The sequence below is a fragment of the Rhinatrema bivittatum genome, chromosome 3 (assembly GCF_901001135.1).
Source record: "Rhinatrema bivittatum chromosome 3, aRhiBiv1.1, whole genome shotgun sequence".
NCBI classification, from domain to species: Eukaryota; Metazoa; Chordata; class Amphibia; order Gymnophiona; family Rhinatrematidae; genus Rhinatrema; species Rhinatrema bivittatum.
The window spans coordinates 448,275,347-448,282,780 of NC_042617.1; positions in this window are offsets into that span (position 1 = coordinate 448,275,347).

The window sequence follows — 7,434 nt, forward strand, 5'->3', positions numbered from 1 at the left end:
TCCAAAAGACTGAGGAATAATCTGATATCCCACTGTCTAGGGAAGACCAAAGAGTGCAGTGGTTCTCTATTGGTATAAAATTGGTATACTGGGGAATCTTTTGCAAATGACTTGAGAAGGAATCTGACTGGGAAGGATACTGGGTTGCAGTATGTGTTAATATAATTGATATATCTTTTGAGTGGGCCCATATGTGAAAGGAGTATTGAGAGAAATGTGAGTAAACTCTTCTGCTGAAGGGGGAGAGTTCGTGAGTACTTATTTTCCTATAGAGGATAAGAGGTAATATAGTTGATAAGATACAATTTGTTCATGTTTACAAATTTATTTATTTATTACTAAACACCATAAGAAGCTAAGGCAATGTTCCAAAAAATAAAGTCACAATACAAAATGGAACAGTAATGTGATACTCTGATCACCCCAGAGTATCACATATGCTGGCATCATAAAAAAGCGTATTTCTCATTAGTTTGGCATATTAGCCACAGATTGTAATCATCTACCAGCTAACATAAGAACATAAGATATGCCATACTGGGTCAGACCAAAGGTCCATCAAGCCCAGTATCCTGTTTCCAACAGTGACCATTCTCAGTCACAAGTACCTGGCAAGTTGTTGCAAAGGAAGTGGACCCTTGGGCCGAGGTGGGGTTGACGCTACCCACAGGGCAAGCCCTATGGGTCCCCATCATTGGCAGGCGGAGTTGGCTGACTGATGGAGGCCGGCTGGAGCTTCGCCAATACCAGCCCTCGTTCCCCGCAGGTTGAACCCTTGGGTACTGGGGCCGGCTGGAACGTGGGCCGCCATCCGCGGTCTTCACGGCCGCAGATGGAGGCCGTGGGGCCAGCAGCGGTGGTAGAAACTGATAGTCTGATCTGGATGAGGCATAGTCCCGGAGACCCGGGCGCCAAGGAGTACTGAAGGAAGGCAGGGGGCACCCGAGCAAGAACAGGCCAAAGCCTGAAGAGCCAAGTCCAAGATAGAGACAAGTGGAGCGTTGAAGAACAAACTGAAGTCAGGGCAGGCGGCAGGCAAGGAGAGTGATAGACAAGCATGGGTCAATACCAGAAGACAGCCGAGGGATGATCAGGCAAGGCTAAGGTCAAGGCAGGAGATGGGCAGCAAAGTAGTCAAACAATGCAGAGGTCAGTACCAGGAGACAAGCGGAAGCGTGGTCAGGTGTAGCGAAGGTCAGTACCAGGAGACAAGTGGAAGCGTGGTTAGGTGTAGTGAAGGTCAGTACCAGGAGACAAGCGGAAGCGTGGTCAGGCTTAGCGAAGGTCAGTTCCAGGAGACAAGCAGAAGCGTGGTGAGGCATAGCAGTAGTCAAAGCCGGGAGGTCAATCAAAGGAACAAGCGAGGTGAAGACAAAAACAGGAATAGGAACGGGTACCGAGGTCAGGATCAGGAACAGACGAGTCAGGGACCAGGAACACGGAGAGTACGCAGGAACCAGCAACTTAGGACACAACCAGCGTGGAGACCTGTTGCCAAGGCAAGAAAACGTTGACTGGGCCTAGCCTTATATACCGGGACCCAGTGATGTCATCATCTGGAGCCGCGGGTGAAGTTCCTGCTGCGGCCCCTTTAAAATGAAAACAGATGCGTGTGCGCTTAGGGAGGGGTGTGGCGCGAGACAGCGGCATCCCCCCGCGGAGCAGGATCGTCTGCTGTGGAATTGGGAGCACGAGGAGCAACCTGGGGTCTGAGGCAGCGGCCATCGGCCATGAGAGCAGCAAAGCCAGGCGCTGGAGTAGGCGAATGGGGATAAGAGGGCCTGGCCGTGGGCCTGCTGTGGCCGGCACATGCAACACAAGTACCCAAACATTAGATAAATCACAAGCTACTATTGCTTATTAATTACCGTAATAGCAGTTTATGGATTTTTCCTCTAGAAACTTATCCAAACCTTTTTTAAACCCAGTTACATTAACTGCTGTAACCACATCCTCTGGCAATGAATTAAAGAGCTTAACTATGCGCTGAGTGAAAAAGAATTTTCTTCGATTTGTTTTAAGTGAGCTACTAGCTAACTTCATGTAGTGCCCCCTGGTACTTCTATTATCGGAGAGAGTAAATAACCGATTTACATTAACTTGTTCAAGTCCTTTCATGATTTTGAAGATTTCTATCATATCCCCCATCATTCGTCTCTTCTCCAAACTGAACAGCCCTAACTTCTTTAGCCTTTCCTCACAGGGCAGCCGTTCCATGCCCCATATCATTTTGGTCGCCTTTCTCTGCACTTTCTCCAGTGCAGCTATATCCTTTTGGAGATGCGGTGACCGGTATTCAAGGTGCGGTCTCATCATGAAGCGATACAGAGGCATTATGACATCCTCAATTTTATTTGCCATTTCCTTCTTAATAATTCCTATCATTCTGTTTGCTTTTTTGATCGCCACAGCACACTGGGCTGACGATTTCAATGTATTATCCACTATGACACCTAGATCTCTTTCCTAGGTGGTAACTCCTAACATTGTGTAACTACAGCAAGAGTATATGCATCACTTTGCACTTGTCCACAATTAAATTTTATCTGCAATTTGGAAGCCCAATCTTCCAGTCTCACATGGTCCTCCTGCAATTCATCACAATCTGCTTGTGATTTAACTACTCTGAATAATTTTGTATAATCCACAAATTTGATCACCTCACTATTAGAACTGGCAACAGCTCAAATCATGTGAGTTTTCATACTATTTTCGTTTAGTATTTTTTGTGCAATTAAAATTCCTTAAATTTATATAGGTCAGCAAACACTTACTTATCTTACTTTCTTCATAGTGTAAAAACCCATTCAATCAATCAAACTGCCTTTTGTCCTTTTGTTGTAAAACATTACAGTGTTTGGGCACAGTAATTACCTATGTCGGGGGCTTCTTAACAGTTTGATTTGGATATGATCTTACATCTTATTTATTAACAGGTATTTCTATACCATCATTTCATGTGTATTTTGTTTTGGAAGAACTACCGGTACTTCAGCCTTGCTGTAAAACCCGGTGATCAAATCAGTATCTTTTAAATGTTTTGTAATCTCTGCTAGAAATCTCAGAAAGAAAAGTTTGCTTTATTAAAGAGACCTTTGTGTGTGAGACTCTCCTTTATCCCAAGTTGTAGATTTGGCAGAGGCTGGTAACAAGGCTGAAGGAAGGTGAGGGACAATCAGAGGGGTTCACAGAGAGAAATCAAGTGCCATTGAGTTTTCCTTTCCAGCTTGGTGAATATTACCCTTGCCTTTGTACCAGGTCCAATACATCATGTTATCGACCAATTTTTTTAGTGGGAACTCATGGAGAGGCTGGTGCTCAGCTCACAAACAGTCACCAAACACCTCTCTTATTTTATGTGCCCTGTCAGGGGAGCTACATGAACCTGTTCAAGTTATTGCTTTCTCCCTCCAGAGTTAATTTTGCTAAGCCAATGGTAAGTATAGTGCCTGTAAACAATTATCACATTTCACCAGTAACCACAAGTGGATTTGGCGTTTAAAACCCAATGATCTTGCTTTCTGTGCATCGCTTCTCGGGGGGCTTTAACCAGGCAGGACACAGGCCTGGTGCAACTGGGTATGCATACCATGCATTTGCGCAGAGTGGCACACCAGGGGATGCGGTGCAGCAGGAGAGGCTGCAGTGCCGCCGGTGGAGCCCAACCCGCTGATTGCTGAAGAAGGGAGAGGCTGTGCGGCTGCAAACAGAGCCCAACCTGTCAGTGGCTGAAGTAGGGAAAAGACCAAATGGCCATCGGTAGAGCCCAACCTGCCGGTGTCCAGAAAGGAGGATAGGCAGAGGTGCCAGGGAAACAGCTTGCCTGTGAGTATTTGTATGTGTAAAAGAGCAAGCCTGCCAGGGTGTGTGTGTGTGTGTGTGAATAGGAGAATGTTTGGGTTGCGTGTGTGTGTGTGTGTGTGTGTGTGTGAGAGAGAGAGAGCCTTCTCTGCCTCTCCCCCATTAATCCATTACAATCTCAGGGAATCTGTAAATAAAAAGTTCCGAGTTATGGAGAGAGTTTAATTATTGCTTAGTTTTTGATGTGTATGCTATTTTGAAATATTTTATTGCTGTTTGGGAAAGTTTGGATATTATATTCGTTAACTGGTTTGAAATATTTATTCTTTTTATGAATATGGTTTTACTGTTAGGATTGATTTTTTATGCTACTTGATTTTATTGATAATGTTTTATGAAGGATGGTACTATTTCGGTTTTTCCATTGTTACTCTGCATATAGAGGCTGGCTTCTTGTGGGTTCCAGTTCAGTTCTTCTCTGCAATTTTCTATTTATATTTTGCAGTCTCTTTATTCTGTATTTGCTCAGAGTCTGTCTGTGTTCTGCATGTGTGACCGAGGTGAGTTATTTTGCTGGCATGTAGTTTCTGTCTAGGGATCTATAGCAGTCTGATTTGTTCTGTTTTACTAATAGAAGGTGTATTGGTGTTCTAGGGCCTGGTGTACTATATACAATGTTGCCTTTTCATAGGTAAAACTGTTACTATTTGAGTTCTGGCAGTTAGGGTCGCTTTGGTATGGGAGGTTTACTATTGTAACGGTAATTCCATTTATTCATGGCTTTCTGCGGACTAAGCCCACAACCAGCACAGGTTACAAAAAGCCTAATTTCATTTGAGTTCCAAGTGTCTTTTTTGCAGTGTTTTCTGGTTGGCACCCCAGCAGTGCATGTAAATATAATATGAATGTTGTAATTGATATTTATTTAAAATATTTCTATACCGTCTTTTCAAACTAGTTTGATCAAGACGGTTTACAGATTTCGATTATATAGAGCCATTAACCAAAGAAAAAAAAACAAAAATAAAAAGTAAAATAAAATAAAACATCAAATTTAAAAAAGTATAGATAAGAAATAGAAAGAATAAAAATACATTATATTGTCATAATCCCTACTCATAAAATAGATATACTAATTTTTTAACAAAAATAGTCAAAGATAGAAAGGAAATAATAAATCTAAAAATATAACTCATATAAACCATATTCCTTCAAAATGTGTAATTGAATAGTAGATTGCTACAAAAAATGTGGCTTAAAAAAGTGAATTAGTCAATTTTCAAGATGAGCATATGCAATCTTAAATAAATAAGTTTTAACTGCCTTCTTAAATTCACTATGACTAATAATTTGCCTTAAGGTGTTAGGGAGAGAATTCCACAACAGCGGTCCTGCCACTGAAAAGGCCCTCTCCCTGGTCATATTGAGTCTTGCTATTCTAACTGTGGGAACATCGAGCAAATACTGAGATGTTGATCGAAGGTGTCTCATTGGTTTATACAACCGTAAAGATGTACAGAGCCATGTGGAATCATGGTCATGAATTAGTGAATGAATTATAGAGAGAACCTTATATTTTACTCGATATTTAATTGGGAGCCAATGAAGTTTATATAAGATAGGGGAAATATGATATCTCATAGGTAGTCCTACTAAGAGACGAGCGGCTGAATTCTGTATTTGCTGCAATGGTTTTATCGCAGAATCTGGAAGACCCAGAAACAAACTGTTACAATAGTCTAAACCTGAGAACAGGAGAGACTGAAGTACAGTTTGAAAATCATTTTTGAAAAGTAAAGGTTTTAGTCGTTTCAAAGTGTGCAATTTAAAGAATGATGCCTCTGAAGACTGTACTTTGAAATATTCTTTTTCATGTAAAATCTGTTAGAAATGCATAATTTAATCGTGTGTGTATGTCTGTAGAAGGTGTGTGTGTGTGTGTGCAAGGCTGTATGATTTGCCTAGGGCACATAAGAACATAAGAACATGCCATACTTGGTCAGACCATCAAGCCCAGCATCCTGGTACCAACAGTGGCCAATCCAGGCCATAAGAACCTGGCAAGTACCCAAAAACTAAGTCTATGCCATGCTACTGATGCTAGCAATAGCAGTGGCTATTTTCTAAGACAACTTAATTAATAGCAGGTAATGGACTTCTCCAAGAACTTATCCAAACCTTTTTTAAACCCAGCTACACTAACTGCACTGACCACAACCTCTGGAAACAAATTCCAGAGTTTGAAAAAGAACTTTCTCCGATTAGTTTTAAATGTGCTACATGCTAACTTCATGGCTTGCCCCTAGTTCTTCTATTATCCGAAAGAGTAAATAACCGATTCACATCTACCCGTTCTAGACATCTCATGATTTTAAACACCTCTATCAGATCCCCCCTCAGCCGTCTCTTCTCCAAGCTGAACAGCCCTAACCTCTTCAGCCTTTCCTCATGGGGGAGCTGTTCCATCCCCTTTATCATTTTGGTTGCCCTTCTCTGTACCTGTTACCTTTCCACTGACCATAGGTTCCCTGTGGCAAGTGTCAGTTATTAAAAATATAGATTGCTGGGGCAGCTGGGCTCTTTTTGATGGGCCTGGGACAGAGACTGAATGAATCGGGGCAGGGGGAGTGGGGGGGAGCAGCACAGTAATTGTTTGTACAGGGCTACAAAAAAGCTAGCGCCGGACCTGGCAGGACCCAAGTGCTGGAGGGCCTCGCATGCCTTCTCATTAAGTGTGTGTGGGGGAGGGGATGGTGGGAGGAGGATGTCCTCCCTTGCTCAGATTATTGATTTACCCTGTTCAATGGACAACAGGGCCTTGCTATGAAATAATACATTGGAATATTAGATCAGGAGGGTTCAGCTCACCCCATGTTCTCCATCAAAGCATTTGAACTTGAACATTTTTGAGATATTTTCCACGTGATGGGTTACTTTGAAAATCTTTAGATGTCTAATCTCGCACTTAAAATCTCAATGGCTCTGGTTTGCTTAAAGTTTCATTTTTGGATCTCCTCGCCATCTGAAAAACTGGATGCACACTACTATGACCTCCAGATTTGCCTCTTTATAGTAACTTTCTATAATGGTCAATTGATCAAAAGCCATGTTGACAATTCATTTACTGTGGAACATCTTTGATGCTTGGACTTGGCTAGTAATTTAGAATTCAGACTAAGGACTTTGGTGATTTTATATATTTGATCCTACTCTCTTCAATCTTTACTTTTATTTGTTTGAGGCTTATTTACACATGTAAATTGAATAAAATTGTGCTTCCAAACCGTTAAAGGTTTGGGTAGTCTATGTAACTTATTTATTTAAAGTGTTCCTTCTCCTAAATGCCAAACTGAGTTCAATTTTCAAAGAGTTAAGGCTGCACATCTAAGTATAATGCTAGCAGTTAGCAGATGGAGTAGAGAGAAGGAAACTGCCTTTTGAGCCAATAACTCAAGAGACTTGCATTTCTGAGAGTTTGGATTACCGTTGAAGTGTTTGACTTTTTGAACCCAGTTTAGTATTTTTGCTTGAGGATGTTTTTCTTCTTTCAACTCAGTTCATGCCTGAACTGGAACTACACTCTAGCAATCCCACTCTCACTGATGAGGATATTTTCAATCAGGATGAAAGTGA